The sequence below is a fragment of the Heliconius melpomene genome, chromosome 3 (genome assembly GCF_056956725.1).
Source record: "Heliconius melpomene rosina isolate 202511_hmr_F chromosome 3, ASM5695672v1, whole genome shotgun sequence".
NCBI classification, from domain to species: Eukaryota; Metazoa; Arthropoda; class Insecta; order Lepidoptera; family Nymphalidae; genus Heliconius; species Heliconius melpomene.
Window position 1 is genome coordinate 8,021,972 of NC_140391.1, and position 19,755 is coordinate 8,041,726.

The window sequence follows — 19,755 nt, forward strand, 5'->3', positions numbered from 1 at the left end:
CAAGGAGGCGCTGGTTGGATGTCGTGATGCAGGACATGAGAGCCAATGGTCTAACCATCGAGGACGCAAAAGACCGGTCAAAGACCTGGCAATAGCCGGGATTAATGCCAGGAGAAGAGAGATATTACATTTAGATAAAATTCCAACAATAACTGTTTAACAATTCGGTACGGAATCAGTGAGTGAGTCTAATTCGTACGTGACCAGTTTTTTGTCTACTTGAAATTGCAGATATTTATATAAAATATGTAATAGTAAATCTTTTAATGAATACCTTTCGCTGTTACGAAACCAAACGAATTTAACCAAAATTATTTTCCATTGTGTTTTCTAGTGTAGTGAATTTTGATCGTCACATAATTGTAAAATTCACAAATTACTTTTCCAGACACTATTATATTACCTTGCTACGGTAAATAAGCACAATAGTGTATACTTTATAAATATCCAATGGACTGGAAAAAGCGACAGTCTAAAGTTACCTATACTGAGAAATTAAATCATTTTCGTTACAGCACTATTAAAAGGGTATTGAATTAGAAAAAACCAGTCGAATTTGATTATGCGATTCAAACGAATAAGTTCTCGGTCGTTGCGCAAAATCAATGATTTTGTTTAACGATTGAGAATGCAGTTCTCGTATTTTTCGTAACCAGGTGCAAGTAAGACGCTTTTTATGCGCATTACATCCCAAAAGACCGACAAAGACGCCCTAAATATTTTTTTAGTTGTGAAATGAGCGACGGGTTCCGCTTTATATTTAATTTGTGTTGACACGCCGGTGTTGGAAATCCTTGATAGGTAATTTATATGTTACTAATGTCATACATGCCGATGGGCATATTAAAGTTGACATATTATTTGTATAAATACATTCACTTTTTATTTGTCAACCGTTTTATAAGATATAGTATGATATGGGCTAGTGCCCCTGTACCGCGTGTGACTGTAAATACGGCGGTAGTGTGTATGTAGTATTTCGTTTCGTTGAGTTCTCCCATTTAACACGAATGCCTCGAAAATTCGGCGGAAAGTGGGGGACGGATTGTTTTTACGGTAGGTAGGTTGTTCCCTAGCCTTCTATGTGAATGAAGCTAAAAAAATATAATATTTGGAGAAAATATTACAAATTTAGATTAACTTCATAGATGTATTGGCCCAAAACCAGTTACATAGTACTTATTTTAAATTCATTCATTAAATAATAATAATATACTTTCTTAATTGTGCTATGATTTTTGATAATTTTTACGTACAGAGATGACACTTTATGCATTTATACAGAATTATTTTTATCGTAATATGATATTTCAGAACATTATAAACTTTTCCTAAGTTAAAACATAAAATTCATATTTGATTAGAGTTTTAATATTACGAGATTAAAGATGAAATAGAATATTATTAAATCTATTGCGTTACTTTTCTGTTGAACGGCAATGCTACGCTTCATTACACTTGCGATGGAGTATTTCAATCTTGATTTCAATAATGACATTAATATTGAACTACGGAATAAATATTAACAAAACACTTACGACACTATTTAAAGGGGAATTGTTTTAGTTGGGATTTTATGATGGTATAACAAATATTTGATTTAAAAGGAAGAGGAGGAAGGAGGAAACGAATACATTTTTTTAAGGTTTTAGTTTATTATATTACATTTTTAACAAAAGCCTAACAATATGTCTATTATAAAATATGGTAATATTTATAAGCTATTCCTATTTTTAGATAAAATAACATAATCTTACTAAGTTAATTAATGTTTGTTTTTCGTTGTGTGTTTTTAGTTAATTAATATTTTGGTGTAATAAAGTATTAAAATAGATAAAGAAGTTTTCTCGTTTTTAAATATCTCACTAAATAAATACATATTAATTGTAACAGAATTAAAAAAATGAAAGAGTCATATATAAAATAAAATATATACAAAAATAATATAACATACTAATATATAAAGAAACCATTTAAGTTCCCAATTAATATACTGACTTCACATACGTAATTGAAACTAATCTGGTGTCAATTCTTAATTACCACTTGTATTATAATTGTTGTTAGTTATTAACGACCAGTGTATCTACAATATGAATTCTCCACATGCCTTATTTGACGGTATTGCTCCATAAAATTAAGATACGGCCTTATTAAGCAACTATGATTGAACCGAGACGTAGATTTGTTATGTGCGCAACAATTATAAAACTACCTGTGAATTTAGTTTTTTTAAGCTTCACGCTGTATCCCGCACACAGCAGGATAGGCAGAGGGAATCTAGTGTTAAGACACTCCGTTCCCCACTTTCTGCTGAATTCTGGAGGCATTGAGTGTTGAGAGCAGAACTCAACGCCACGCTTTGCCTCGACACCAGAGCGAAGAAATGGAAATATAAACGTAAATAAATATTTCACTTCCTCGAATGGGGATCGAACCCACAACCGTCACGTTACCGTCACACCATTTTACCGCTGCGCCACGACGACCTTTTTTTACGGAATTTAGTTTTTAATTTCAATAATAAATGATTTTGGTTCTATGTTATTAATTAATACTAAAATTCTAAAATTCTAAAATAGATTTGTTCGAGTGAATGTATCCTTCAGTGTGATGCAAAATCGCTAACTACGAGTATTTAAAGTTGTAAAATATGTGTGCGCCAATTCGAAATATGTTTCGTAAAAATAGAATTGAAGTTAATTATAAAAAATATGTTCTTATTTATTTAATTTTAGTTATATTGTTTTATTTTTGAATTATTTTTTTTATGAAAATGTATATAAAAGTAACATATTTAAAAAAAAAGCTTAAGGCAAATTAAAGAATATGTGAATTAATATTTCTAATTCTTTTAAATAATGTGGTATTTTTTAATGAATCATTTTAGCTTGAATCTCCTACAAACTTACGAGTTATTTTACTACAATTTTAAATATTAAAACATTTTGCAATATTATTAAATATTTATTAAATATTTTTAAATATTATAAAATAATCTACCTGCCATAAGTACCTTTATAAGAAGTGGTGATCACAAACTACTGTCTTTATTAACGCCCACGCTGTCATTAGCGTTTAACCTGATTTCGTATATTATGAATGAAATAAACAAGTTGTTTAGAGTAGTTAAACTTAATTAATTTTATACTCTGATAAATGTAGCTTTAAGATAAAATTAATAGAATTTTACATATCTAAGCACAATGAAAAACTGTAATAAAAATAAAGAAAAATATTTTTTTTCTATTACAAATTACATTTTTCTTAGAATAATTAATTTTAGATTGCAAATGAAAAATTGTAAAAGTAAATTTTATACTTAACAGACCTAACTAGGTTAATCTTGTGACTAACATTGTACAAATTTCGCTTTAACGATAAAGATCATCTTTAGGAATCACGTGAGTAAATTGCGTGCACTTGAATTTGTATTGTTACATTTTTTTTCAGTTTCACGCTCTATCCTGCATGTGGCAGGGTAGGCAGAGGGAATAGGCTGTTAGCACACTCTCCTCCTCAATTTCCACCGAATTCTGGAGACATTGCGTGTTGAGTGGCGGACTCAATACCGCGTTTAGTCTCGACACCAGAACAAAGACATGAAATTAAATATTTCGTTTTCTCGAGTGGGAATCGAACTAACAACCTATAGCTTTTACAGTCATACACTTATGCTCGCATCGCTACATTTCTTATGCATAATTAAGAATATGTACCTACTCGTATAATTTAAATTTAAAAGAAAGAAATATTAGCTTATATTAATTACCTTATTAATTACTTATATGATTTATATACATACACATGAGAACTGGTGTTACGATATATTGATAAGACAAATCGACGTTTAACAGCCTAATATATATCGACCTCGGACTACATCGAAGCCTGTTCGTGTACGAGTCATTTGAATTAACAACGTAAGTACGCAAGGCTGGTGAAGACTTAAACTTAATCACGTCTCTCTTTAATGCATTTTTTTATGCTCTTATTAAAATAGCATATAATTTACTAATATTTACAGATCTAGTAGTGCTTTATAGTATTTTATTTTATCATTTTTAGAATACATAAAAAATTACTAGTGTTTTTTTTAATTCTTATTTTATCCACCAGATTTCGCTTGTAGCAGGTTAGGTAGAGAGCACCCATTGTTAAGACACTCCGTTACCCATTATCCACCGCATGTTCGGAATATTAGGTGTTGAGTACCAGAAATGTACGCTGCGCTTTGCCTTATTTGCAGAGAGAAGAAATGGAAATATTAAAAAATAATGGTTCATTTCCCCGAGTGGGAACCAGATGTTTTTTCAATTATGTTACTATTATATTAATACTAGCGGCTCGCTCGCGGTTTCACCCGCGTGAACTATGTTATTATTAATTTCTGTCTCCATGACTACTTCCTAGTGACGTCTATGCAAAATTTGAGACTCCTAGCATTTGTAGTAACGAAGTTTCATACAAACTTTCGACCCCAAAAATAACCCCTTAGAAGTCGAATATTGCCAATTCCCGTCTTAGGGAGCACCTACGTCCTATAAATAACTCCTATGCAAAATGTGAGATTCCTAGCACTTGTAGTTTCTGAGATTTCGTGATGAGTGAGTGACCTTTCGATTTTATATATATAGATTAACAATGTTCAAAAAATGTTTTATAAATAATTAATTTTGCAATTGTCAATACAACAAGAGAAGATCTAGAGCACTTCCCAATGATTTCCTACATTCTCTGTTTTGCATAACCATTATTTGCTCAACTAAATATAGTCGAATTACTTAATAATGGCATCGTGAGTACAGCCATTGTTACACTGTCTACAATACTCTGATGATCCGTGCGAGACAAGGCGTTGCGTCAATTGAAAAGAAATTGTTTTTTAGATAGTAATTTTACATTTATTTAAGTTTGTTATATAATTTGTCAAATAATTATTATTAAATATTTTTTTTTCTCTTTTATTCTTTGTTTTTTTTAAGAGGCATTGTGTGTTGAGTGTTGAAACTCAACGTCTCGCTTTGCTTTGACACAAGAGCGAAGAAATGAAAATATTAATTATTTCATTTTTTCGAGAGGAAATCGAACCCAGAACAGGTCGGGTTTCACGCTTGTGTCTGCGCTACATAATTCACGACTTTTCAAATAACTATTCCAATAAACATAAGAATAAATTTTCTCAATGCTATAATATGTAAAACGAATATGATACTTAGAAGTTAAGAATTAATTAATTTTAATGAATAATGAACGGATAATGTCAGTAATAAAAGTTGTTTACAGTTATCGGCACCTTTTAATCTTATAATAAATAATTAAAACTAACTTTTCTATATATTATGATGAACTTATTACGGCTTGCGTCAGTTGCATAAGGTTTAACCTTCATCTACTTAGAAGTTTAAAATTTGTATAGGCGTGGCTTGAGTACGTAAAGGCTTTAAACTTGTTTTTTAAATGTAACGAGATATACGAGTATGTACACATTCATATATACATATCCGCTTGTATTGAATTTATCGATAATTTTATTTTAATAATTTATTTTATCATCTGCACAGAGTCTATTGTTAAGACACTCCGGTTCCCACTGTCCGCCGTATTTTGGAGGCATTACGTGTTGAGTGGTGGAACCCAACGCCGCGCTTAGCCTCGACATTAGAGCGAAGAAATGAAGATGTGCCCCTGTCAAAAAAAATTTAAAAATAATTTATAATGACTCTTTATCTTAATAAGGTTTTTCAACTTCATTCTGCATTTAGGAGAAGGTAGGTAAAGGAAACCTAGTGTGTTAACATAGTCATCTTTCCTAAATCCCATTATCAATCTAAATTGTTTACTATTGGAACTAAAACTCACATTCCCCCGATTGGGGACCGAACTTACGACCATTTGCTTATCAAACGCCGTCCCAATGCGCCATCGTGGTCTCAGTAAAATTATCTTAGTAGTATAGCCCATATAAGGTAATTTGGTATCGTTATGCATGTATCGTGCCATTTTAAAATAAGGCAATGCTAAAAAAATAATACTGAATTAAAGATTATTATATAATCATTGTTTATATAATATAAAAAATATACACCGTATTACATTTTTTATATATATTTTATTGCAGACTTGTTAAACCATATACACCTTTTAGCAATATGTGTTTTTTTTTCATACTAAAATACTATCAGAAACCTGTTTTTGTTTTTAATTTACTGATAAAATATTACTTTTTTGGTATCTTTTTAATTTTATAGTTGACAACTTAGGTGTTTAAATTAAATTAAGGATTATTATTTCTTTTAATATATACAAATCTGTCTGTAAATATCCCAATAATATACCAATAATAAATTTTAATAAAAATGATGAAATTTTGTTTGTCTATAAAAACAATATAGATCTAAGAAGAAAATTACTCCCAAACTTAATATAGCAATACTGAAATGTGGTAAATATGTATTAAATAAAATTAAACGAGAAAAAATATTTAATAAAAAATAATTGTACTTGTTATACTAAATTCCTATAAATATCTCAGCTATAACAGACTTAGTTAAGTCAACCTTCCTTCCACAGTACGAACAAACTGACAACTCCTGAATACCTAGTATTCAGTTTTTAATATATTTTTAGCGCGATTTCGCGATCAATTTAAGCAAGACCATGTCTTGATTGTGAAATGGTGCAACCAGCTAATCTGCAAAAACAATATTACGCAAGGTAGTACCAGCTCGGACCAAATTTCGAGAATCTTTTCTTTTGTTATACTCGTCATTTGCCTCCGTATGTTTAAATGCTACCAAAACAAGTATAGAGATCTCGACAAATTCGTCAACTTAACATATGTGAAGTAATTTACAACCAACCATACATTTCTGCACTGGATACATTTTAGGAGATGTTACGAGGTTCTCGTGTAATGAAGTACTGCGATGAAAAGTAGAAGTTTTTTTTTTCTATTTATTACTTTCACGCTGTATCCCGCACACAGCAGGGTAAGATTGAACACAGTGTTAAGCTTTGCCACGAAACCGCGAAGAAGAGCGAACGAATGAAAATAGAAATTTACATTCACAAATAATTAAATATGTATTTGTATAAAATTGATTTTAAAAATAAGTCCCGCAGATTCTTACGCCGGTTCTTCTCAGGTCTGTCATTAGCTTTAGCGAACTGGTTGTAAATTATTTGACGTTCAAAAAATGAAGTATATAACTTCTTTTAAATAAATATTTCATTTCCTCGAGTGGGGATCGAACCCACGACCAGTCGCGCTTACAGTGTCACTTTCCGCCCTTGCGCCACCACTGGCCTCAAAAGTAAAAGTATTATATATGAGGATATATTATTATATAATAAACTAGCGGACGCGCGCAGCTTCGCTTGCGTATTTAGGGGGAATTCTAACAACCCATGAAACATGTGTTCAATGAAATATTTTTACATCTAAATTTCAAATTTTATAAAAATCGGTGGCGATTTAAAGATTTTTCCATACAAACTTTCAACCCCTTATTTGCACCCTTAGGCGGTGAATTCTAGAAAACCATGAAACACATGTTTAATTAAATATTTTTAAGAGTCTAAATATCAAATTTTATAAAAATCGGTGGCGATTTAAGAATTTTTCCATTCAAACTTTCAACCCCTCATTTGCACCCTTAGGGGGAGAATGCTAGAAAACGATGAAACACGTGTTCAATTAAATACTTTTAAAAATCTAAATTTCAAATTTTATACGAATCGGAGCCGATTTAATTTTTTTTCCATACAAACTTTGAACCCTTATTTCACCCCTTTAGGGTTAAAATTTTTCAAAATCCCTTCTTAGTGGATGTCCAGTTTACAAAAGTAAAAATCTGTCCAAATTTCACGTTTCTACGCACAGCGGTTACGGCTGTGCGTGCGTCTTACCTCAGTCAGTGAGGACAAGTCCTTTTATATATATAGATAAAGATATAACGATTGTAAAAACATGGAGTCGGTTCTTTTAATTTGATGCTGTGAGACCGTCGATTTAACTTGATGTTTTACCTCAATAGATAGATGAGGTGCGGACATGACGCAATTGCGGATAAACGATCGTCATTATTACTATTAAACGACCTAGTTACATAAATAGAGTTGTTTAAATAATTTATATTTATTATATATAGATGCAATGAGAAAATAAATATAAAGAAACTAGAGATCCGTCTCGGTTGTGCTTAGGTATAAATATTTACCTATGTTAATATATACCATTTAAAAGCAATTCTATACGTATTTAATTACACTTAAAATTATTAATAAATTCATTTAGATAATAACATCGACTTAATATTAATAAGGATAATAATTATTAGTTTTAACTTAAAATGTAGGTATATACTATTAGTTGCCTCCCGCAAATTGGTTTGTGTAGACTTTATGACCACCCTTGCTATTTCCATCGTTTTTCAAATAAAAATATTGGTGAAATAATATATTCAATTATTTCTTTTACTAATGTCACGTAAACTTTTTAAAGTAAATTACTTTTTAATAGTAAAGCCCATGAATCAAGTTTCTTTAAATTCTCGGTCTAATAGTTTTGCGTGAAAAATGAATAAAAGACAGGCAGAAATTATTTTTATTTATCTTATAATAATAATATTAATGTTCATTTTTATTTGGGAACAACTATTCCTTTCTACCTTATTATGTGTCTCTTTTTATATGGAACATCTTAGAAAAATATTTTCTGACTATATATATTAATATGTAAATGTCTTCATACTAAAAGACTATAAAGTTTATCGTATATTATAAAGTTATCAGTAAATAAGCCAATGGAAACCTATACAACGAGACTTTAATTTAATTTATAATGTATTAATTAATTCACCTGAACGTTGTTATTTATGCCTTAATTAATAATTCAAAAAAATACGATGTAGATACGCTACTGCTAACTGTTATATATTATTAATTATAATTACTGTAATTAATTATATATAAAAAAATAGCCTTACATGTTATCCCGCATACTAAGGTAGAAAAAGAGAATCTAGTATCAAAAATCTCTACTTTCCGGCCAAACACCACATAATTAATTTCCCCCTATAAAGTTGGACGAGAGTAGAGTTTAGGAACCTAGCGGCCAACTATCAGGAATGAAAAGTCACCCAAAGAGGCGCTGGTCTACTGCGCTATGATGCGCTTTTCTTCTTCTTCTTATAAACTTTTCTGTATCACCTACTTCTATTTCTATTTCCAACACAATAAAGAAAAAAGCTTATAGTTGGTGTGTCTTAAAAGTTTTAAAATTGTGTAAATTATTGTTGCATCCTCATCATTTTATTAATTAGTGATATTTTTTTTAATTAAATCCTCTAAAATAGAGATTACTTTTCGTTTTCCAAAGTAAATACGATACAATTTGGTCAAGTACGGCTCACATTCGTAATATCCATTGGTCTACCAGCTTTCTGCAAAACTCGTTCATATGTTTCACAATCAGTCAATATAAAGTTGACCTGGTTTGTTTAATATCAACATTCCTGGCTAAGCTATATTTTGCACTTGCGACGAAAATGTCCATTTAAAGATATTTTCCTAATAATGAAATAATCACCTATTGTTCATATCATATATTTAGAACAATTGTTATTATTATAACGTGTCTTGAAATACTTCAAAATACTTAATTTTGACACTATAGGACACTTTAAATGTACAAAGAATAAAACAAGAACCAAAAAATTGCTTATATTAATTAAACTATATTTGATAAATAATAATTTATTGAAATTACTAATTTATCAGTTGTAACGCAGTAAAACAGCGTCTTACTGACACTTTGACGACAGATTATAATTTAATCTCTTTTCAACTCTCCGCTTTAGTAGAAAGTGCATCTTTGAGTTCCGCCACTCAGCACGTGCCTCGAAATAGTTAATACAAGGTGCCTCAATACAAGGTTCCCTATGTTTAGCATAGCATAGCAAGAACAAAATGTAAGTAAAAACGTAAGAAACTTTCCGAAAAAAATTTCAAACTTAACAACTCCCTAAAAGATTTCTTTTATCAAACCTATCAACATTTTTTTTCAGGTGATTTTAAATTTGGTTAAAGTTGCGTCCTGGAAATTTATTTCATTTTAAATGAAATATTCATTTAAACTTTTTGTAAATGATACATATAAATATTTAGCCACAAAAATTGTATGAGTTTTTACTTAATTCATACGAGTATTAATATATGTAACTCGCTGTAAGTAAGTGCTTTTTCGCAACACTATCACTTATTTCATCTTATAATGGGCTTAATTTTACATTGTGGAACAACTTGGTGGTCTTATACAAATTTATATATTTAAATGCATATTGGAACTTTAAAGTATTAATTTGCAATATCTTTTTTATATCTTTGTAAATAAAATCAGATATCTATTTAAATTCTCATTGTTATTCATAAACATAAAAACAGATAAACATAAAAAAAATTTTATTTATGTAAATGGTAATTTGATATACCTACTTATTTTGTATATTTTGTACAATCAAACTGTTTCAACTTTTGTGAAGTATTATGTAGATAAAAAGATATTGTTAGAAAGTATAATTTATTGTCAGCTTCACGCTGTATCCCGCACACAGCGGGGTAGGCAGAGAGAAAGTGTTAAGACACTCCGTTCCCCACTTTCCGCCGAAGCGTTGCGTATTGAGTGGCGGGAGTTAACGCCGCGCCTTGCCTTGACACCAGAGCGAAGAAATGGAAATATACATTTAAATAAATATTTCATTTCTTCGAGTGGGGTTCGAACCCACATGCCCCTGCGCCATGACTGGCCTCATTAGTAAGTACTATTGTTTTTATAGTTTCCTTACTGCTCTTCTTCTCCTCTATTTTGGATACATTCTATTTTACCCCACGAGACGATATTTTAGAGCATTGCAATATTAATTGGTTAACACATGTGTTGGTCACTAGTCAAATAAAAAAAAAACAGGGTCTCTAAACTAGGGCCGTTTAAGGTGATGTATTTCAAATATGGAACACTCGGTTTGTAGAAGTTGTACATACATAAAGTACCTACACTCTAATATTAAAACAAAAATTTAAAAGTCATAACGGGTGACAGGTGTTCACAGAACAAAATATTGTTTTTCAAACGATTTCTATATCTTTCTAGTTGAATGATATTGTCTTAACGAAAAGAAAATATCATTCAATGTGGGCGTAGTTTCCTTGCAAAGCTATCAGGGACAGCAACCCTAAAATATTGATGTAGAAACTACATTTTTAGTAAAAAACTGATAATTACACAACGCCCGGACTGAAACAGCCAGGACCTCCTTCACTTCATCGACATTACTCCTGTCTACGAAATTAGAAATTGTCCACCGAAAGTGAAAGCTTATTAAACGATTATTTTACAATGTATAGAAAATATTAAGGAAGACGAAATAACTTCAGACTTTGTCAAAAACAAACCTTACCATCGTCTCGTCTATTTTATACATATCTATATTGATATTATTCTGTTACGTTATATTCAGTTTACAAAATTATAATTATAAAAGTGGGGAACGGAGTATATATATATATACACTAGGTTCCCTCTGCCTACCTTGCTGTGTGCGTGATACAGCGTGAAGCTGACAAAATTATAATATAACTAATAACATGCAAGAAATTGATGCATAACTAAAATTATTTCATCGAAAGGTTTGCGTAAATGAAATTATTACGTAGGTAGGACAGCTAATAGATATTAATCTTGCTTGAAACATGACTCCTGACCTTATCGTCTTTGCGCTAGAATGTTTGAAGTTATTTTGCACTATATTTTAGACATAGACGAATATTAAATTAATCAATAGGTTTATGGTTATCTATTATATAAATGAAATAAGTAAATACAACAAGATTATTCTCGTCCTTAACTTTAAATTAAAAGCAGCATATAGCTGTCACAGCTATATAAAGAGCAACACGTATGTTGCTAGTCCAAAAAATTTTGTAAAAAGCAGGTCTCATTAGGTATAGAAGACTTAGATCTTCTGCCTTTAAAAAAAAGTTTAAATTTAGTCGTTTCCACGAATATTTTCAAGTATTTTTAAGTGTGCATAGAAAACAAATTGAGAAATACAATTTGAATGTTAGTGATACTTCTCTTAATAGCATGTTACGGTAAGATAGATGTGCGAAGATATTGCGAAGCGATAGACCACTTGATGAAGGGCAACAGTGTTGGTGGGAGAATGAAAAGTGGATCAGCGAGAAGCTCTCAGTCATGTGACTGCGAAGGCCGACTGCTCTGCTGGTGCAGGGATGCCTTGCAGAACCATTCTATTTGCTAGTTTTAAATGTTATATCATTTTATATTGAGAAGATAATCTATTGTACTTTCTTGTAATTAGGTAAATACAAATATATATTCAATATTTTTTGTATTTATAATATAGACAGACCAGTTGTGACACAGGGGCACAAGCGTGTAAAACAGTTGGGTTCGATTCCCATTCGAGAAAATTAAATATTTAATATGTTTATTTCTTGGCTCGGGTGTCGCGGCAAAAGCAACGCAAATTGCGGCGTTGAATTCCGCCATTCAACACGTAATGTCTCCACATTTTAGCGGAAAGTAGGGAGCGGAGTGTCCTTATACTATACTAGTCTCCCTCTTCTACCCTGCTACATGCGGTATACTACGTAAAGCTGAAAAAAAAATATAAATTTTCATTGATTGCTTATTTAATTATAAAAATTAAGTTACTTAATTTAACATAATAAATCGATAAAATTTATGTTATTTAATTATAAATTGCAATATAGTACTTCTATATAATTATCGACCACTTAACGTTAGCATAACGTAACTGGAACATAGAAATTAACAAATCTTCTCTGGTCACGATCAGAATCGGAATATTATGTCGAATAAATACTTTTCAATTATCGCTCACTTTATTACTTCTAGTTTTCGAAATCTTTTCAAGACATCATTGATTTATAATTTATTACGATATGTTTAATTTCTTTCATCTTCACGCAATATCCCGCAAGTAGCAAGGTAGGCCGAGGGGGCCTAGTGGTAATACTCTCCGTTCTCCACTTTCCGACGATTGCTGAAGGCATTGCACGTTGAGTGGCGGGATTAGACGCTGCGCTTTGCCTCGATACCAGAGCGAAGAAACGAAAATATTAAATATTTCATTTCCTCGATTGGGAATTGAACCCACAACCTGTCGCGCTTACCGTTGCAGACTTATTTTTTTCTTTTACTAGGCTTTTTTTTTCAAGTAACACAATTAATAGTATCTATCTTTTTATCATTGTTCGCTCACTAAGCACTGATTCTTGTACATGGCGCCGTTCATTTAAAATACCAAGAGATAAAGAAAGACAAGGGTAAGAATACTTTTATTTCACTTAAATATACTGTCAATTAAAAGAAATATAATTTATCTACAATAAAAAAAGCTTTTATAATCGCTATTATCCCATATTGTGAATACATTCAAAGCACGTTTAATTGCAAGAATTAAGATGCTGAGTGAACGGTATATCCGTTTCTCAAAGGTCATACGTTCCAAGATTTTTATAGTCGCATATGATGTTGGCTACTTACAAATTTCTACATTATTGCTTGGCACGTAATCCATATGTTGACACGCCTACCAGGTAAGTTAAATTTAATTTGATTAAATTGGATTAAATTAAATTGAATTAGATTCCATTAAATTTTGTACTGTGTTTATTGTCTTACTAGCAAGTTATTTCATTTATGAATGATATTTTTATATAATAGATTGTAGAGATTAATTTAATATATTATGCGAATTCTTTAAACTTATCAAGCTTAAATCTAAAACGTGAAATATTTGTAAAATTTAAAGTATTCGTGTGTAGGCTTGGCGTTGTAAATGAAAACATTATTACTTAATAAGTAGTCTTGCGTTAGCTGCGCCGCTTAGTCTCACCTGTAGGTGCTTAACAGGTTCACATGCACGATGGCTCTCTAACTATTTTTATCGATTAAATATAATCTATTTTGCCAAATTATATTATTATAATATAACAAAATAAATAATTTTATAATAATAAATCACGACGTTTACATTATTTCACTAAAACACTGATAAAATCTTAACATGGTTTCTTAACAATGATAGTTTTCCAAATCTTTGGGCCATGGTCATAGTACGTGTACGTGCCGATGCATTGATTTGATAAGTATTTGCTCTTGTTGGTGGAGGTGGAGGATAAGATCGGGCACTCGTTTTGGGTAGACTGCTTTAGCAACGTTCTGGTGAGAAACCCTTTTATAGAAACGATAACTGTTTTATTCAGGTTTACCTTATAAGTATAACTTTTGATTTCATTCATAAATACAACAAACAAAGAAAAAGTGAGAAAAAAAAAGAAAGATACAACTTGGTCCTTCTCAAGACAAGAGTGAATAGGCATTATCTAGGTAAGCATGCTCCACCATCGTTCGCATCGTCACTTACCACCAGGTGAGATAGCGGACAAATGCTTGCCTATCTACCATTAAAAAAAAATGTATGAGCTATCTTTCATTTCTAGTATTTCGGAAATGGAAATTATATCATTATGTTCATTTTTTATATATACTCGATAGAGTATGGAGAACAGGGGGAAGTAGATTGTTTTGAGTAATATTAAAACAATTGTGTTCTTATTTACCTGATTTCAACACCTACTAGTACATCATGTTTAAATTTACTAATAGGTGTACCTATCACAAATCACGATATGGCTCGTGCTATACTTTAAAAGATTAATAAAGATCACATCTCCCAAATTAACTTAATTTTATATATTTACATAAACAAGATAAAAACTAACGATTTCACGCCATTGAACATGGATTTTTGCATATCAATTTAGATATTCGATCCGCTCTAGATACCAATGATCTATGACATGCTAAGTTTAAAACGCTCGTATCACGCCGTCACGCGTTAGATAAACTGTCACTCGTCAGACATATGTGGAACCTGTTTATAAAGAACCCGTTTTTAGGTTAAAATTTATTCCTTATCTTACCTATTGCAGGTAGGGAGGAATTGCATGTACGAGTAGAGTGGCAAATCACAATGCTTCGCTTTGTCTTATTACCTAGGGTTGCCAACCGTCCTATTTTCCTACCGTATATCCATATGAACAGGTTCATTTTCACAACTGATCGAGATCGATATCGATTACGGTGATTGACCGACTGAAAGGGTTAATTAAAGCATTCAATATTCACGCTTATTTTTAATTATTATTATGTTTCTCTTTAATAATTCACAGGTTCTAAAGAACCCGGTCCTGTCGAAGGCTTGCATGGGGACACAGACCCAACACGTAGAGGCCCCTAAGAGAATATACAAATGTTTTACTGTGACACATCAGCCGGGATCCATCTCTGGGTAACCACAGGTAATTGCCCAGAGATGGTCGCCGGTTAATGCGTAGGAACTGTGGAAAATGTGGAAATCTAAACTAGGAATGGAATTTAGATGGACTGGCTACTGGGCTATTAAATGAGACTAACGGACGTCCCCCAAACGTTGTAAGTACCCTGAGGTACTATTGTTCCCCAACAGGCACACAGGATCGATACCCGTTGTAGGTATCCACGCGTCTCCCTGCCCCCCACAAATACACAATAGATAAAAAAGATACTAATGATTTTCTTCTTTTTTTTTCATATGCACCTCATTTCTTATGTACGTATAACTTATTCCTTTTTCTTGTATTGATAGGACTTCAAATATATTTATATATTTTTATATAACTTAGGTCAAATAAATGTTCAATGTAGATAAACATAAATGTGCCAGTACGCCGAAGCTACGACAGTTTTAGATAAAGAAATATTATCATTCCACAGGAAATTAATGTAATAAAAAATATATTTTATAGTGCAAGATATTAAGCTTAATTGCTACATTTATTTTATTTATCCAACGCGGATTGTTTAATAGGAGTAACTTCATCAAATCTGTTTATAAATACCCCGAATTGAGGTTAAAATATATCAAAACTAGATTTAAGTAGTATATTGTTATTTTTTCTTCTTTTTCAGCTTCACGCTATACCCCGAACATAGCAGAGGCTATAGGCAGAGGGAACCTGGGAACCTAGTGTTAAGACACTCCATTCCCATTAAAAGACAAGACAACATAACTTCCCCAAATTTTGGGCGCTTCTCATAGTGCCATATGCTACCGTAAAGAGGTCGGTAAATCATTAAAGCGATAATAAACTATAATATCTTACTCATGTTAAATAATTCAAAGGCAAACGAGTGGGCTTATTTATTGAGAGTCGTGATGAAATATTACTATATGTTGGCTTAGTATTATATTTTGAAATATTTTTATGTTACATATTACTACTTATTACTTATACATGTGGCAACAAACGTTTGTATTTCACCTTTCATATAGCCGTAACCAGGGGCGGACTAAGGCCTAGGCAACATAGGCAACTGCCTAGGGCCCGTTTAGAGTCCGAAAATTCAGTTTTTATTTTTTTTATTTTGTACTTAATTCTTATTACTATTTAACAGAAAAACATAAATATAAGTATATTATTTTTTCCTTTTTTCTTAGATTCCGATAATTAAATAGAACATATCGTTATTATTTAAAACCGAAGTACCAAACGCAAAGTATGTGTCATGAGTTAAGGGACCGGAACTATAATGTTGCCTAGGACCTGTTTTAGCCTTAGTCCGCCACTGGTCGTAACGCAATAGACCATCTGTTTGTATTTAGATTTATGATTCTAATGACTTGTAAACTAACCCTGTTTCGTGGCTTCCTTGTTATACCTTCTAATTTATTTAATTATAAATTTACCTAATCCTAATCAAAAAAAAATCAACTTCACGCTGTATCCCGCACATAGCAGGGTAGGCAGGGGGAACCTAGTGTTAAGACGCTCCGTTCCCCATTTTCTGCCGAATTTTGGAGGCATTGCGTGTAGAGGGGCAGGACTCAAAGCCGCACTTTGCCTCGACACCAGAGCGAAGAAATGAAAATATGAACGTAAATAAATATTTCACTTCCTCGAGTGTTATACCCTTGTGCCGCTGCGCTACGACGGCCTCCTAATCCTAATCAAAAAATCAATTAGTAAATAAGTGAATCAGACTCACCCACCGAGGGTCCCGTACGAATTTTAAGATTGTATAGCAACCGGAAGCAAGGGCGTAAGGGCGTAAGCAGGATTTAATTTTTTTTTGCATTTAAGTTCTCCCGTTGTGCCACTTCATAATTGTAAGTCCACGGGAAGGAACCTGACCAAAATACATGTTTTTTATAAACTTTAACGAACGAAATAATAAATTGAAATTGCTACAAAAATATCTAAATCCGGTATATGGTTTTCTCCTTAATCTTAGTTGCATAACAATAATATAGCTTAGTCGTGGTCGTTACCGTCATGTGACCGCCGCCATCATTTCAGTGCTATATGGCTCCTCTTATACTTTTATCTATGCACGTATTGTTGGTTGTTGAATATTGAAATAACTTTCTATTTATATTTAAATTAAATAGTTTATTTGTATTACATTAGTATGTTATGTTAATTATTAATAATTAACAAATTTTATTGTTATTTAATATTAATCTGTGTGACAACATTAACAGGATACTTTTAGAAAATATAGAAAAATTTTAACGTAGCGAGATTTGAAGCCGCGCCTCTTGGAAACCGTCCAAGCGCTCTGACCAACTAAGCCAAACCTTCTCTTCGGGCTACGTCGAAATTCTTATATGCTTGGTACAATTTATTGCTTGTATCTTTGTAGCCAAGAGATGTAGGTTCAAATCCCGCTACGTTAATTTGTTTTTATGTTTTGTAAAAGTATTTTTCTTTCCTAAGTGTGGAATAACACTTTACAAATATAAAAAAAAACATTAACAGGATATTTTTCTGATAATAAACGCTACAATAAATGTATTTAACGTTCCGATCCTTACCTACCTTGAGATATATGGAATTTATAAATATTGTCCTAGTAATGTCTACTGCCTTGTCCTTCAAATTGTTGAAGAACTTTCATAATAGCACGTTATTTTGATTATTTTTTTTAATTTGCATTATAGGATTAATATTTGACTTACCTTATAAACTGAACTACGCTTTTTCCTATTTTTTAGGGCTCTGTACCTCAAAAGTTATACAGAATGGGCGAGTCCAACTCAAATTTTATCAGTTTTTAGCTTCAGCTGTAGGTATCCGGGATATAGCACTAATAGCAGGCAGGATCCTAGTGCTAAAATACTCTGTTCCTCAATTTCCTGCTTATTTTCGAAGCATTACTTACGTGTTGAGTAGCGGCACTCAATGTCCTCATTGTACAGGCAGACTATGGCTGCTGTTGCGTCGAAGACGATCTCTTTAGTTACAATTTTTTTGAAAATATACCTAAGTAGTTATTAAGAATGAGAATATAAACTAATTAAATTAGAACATAATGAGATCGCCATAAGAGTTTTATTTCACCATCTTAATTTGAAGATAAAATTAATTTTAAAAGACAATATTAAAATATTTAAACTAGTTTTAGTCTAACTCCTAGTACGCGTAAAGAAGGATAATAAAACCATTACAAGGTGTCAAATTGTAATATAATCGTGCGTGAGTTTCTCAAGTCGTGACCAACTGATCTCCTGTCTGTCTCAATACAATGAAACTACAACGCCTGCGGTCGAGTCTATACTTCTCATGAGGTATTACGAAATATGGAAATAACTTAAATGTCTATTATTAATAATAGACAGGGCGCAGGACCTGACGGAGTGGCGAGCATTAGGGGAGGCCTATGTCCAGCAGTGGACCTTAAAAGGCTGATGGATGGATTAATAATAATAATAATCAGCTTCACGCTGTATCCCGCACACAGAAGGGTAGGCAGAGGGAACCCAGTGTTATGACACTCCGTTTACCACTTTCTGCCGAATTCTGGAGGCATTGCGTGTTGAGTGGCAGAACTCAACGCCGCGCTTTGCTTCGACACCAGAGCGAAGAAATGGAAATATAAATTTTAAATAAATACTTTATTTCCTCGACTGGGGATCAAACCTACAACCAGTAAGTTAACAGTCACACTTGTGTCCCTGCGCTACAAGTGGCCTGAAATATAAATAAAACTAAGAAAAATGCATTAATATTTGTAGTAGGTATAATACTTACATGTTGAATCAGTTTCACTTCCTATCCCGCACACAGCAGAGTAGGCAGAGGGAACCTAGTTAAGAATTAGTCTATTATTAAAATTAACTATATATTAAGTATGTATAAAGCAAAAATATTTTCTCGTTTTTGCGAAAATTGTGTGGACTCCGAATAGGTATGAAGGTCGCAGTTAAAGTGAGGAGTGCAGAATAATAAAATTGAAGCTGTAGAAATTAAAAAATACATAAAAACAATATAAACTTAATAAAATAAATCTCATTTCACTCTTTATCTCGCGTTTGGTGGGGTGTGGTGTTCAAACATTCAGCTCTCCGCTTTTTACCGAATTTTGGAGGCATAGCGTATTGAGGGACGCAACTTACAAACTCGACACATATACTTTTGCAAATATGACAATATATACTTTTGTATAAAGTAACACGTACGTTGTTTTTCTCTAGCAATAACAATAATTATAGAAGCCGTTAGTCTATATCAATATTTTCTTTTGCTCGAAACACTCGATAATCTACTATCTCTCATCAAGCCAGTAGCAATTAGATTTTGTCATCAATAATTTCAAACTAC

The 19,755-nt window shown here is 32.0% G+C and overlaps 1 long non-coding RNA gene across 1 annotated transcript; it reads left to right on the plus strand.

Moving 5' to 3' along the window:
* Nucleotides 1-13,534: 13,534 nt before the first annotated feature.
* LOC146540032 (uncharacterized) lies at nt 13,535-18,369 on the plus strand. The gene is made up of 3 exons (XR_014879469.1): nt 13,535-13,647; nt 15,286-15,547; nt 16,064-18,369. It is a non-coding gene; the product is annotated as an uncharacterized LOC146540032 (long non-coding RNA).
* The last annotated feature ends 1,386 nt before the right edge of the window (nt 18,370-19,755 follow it).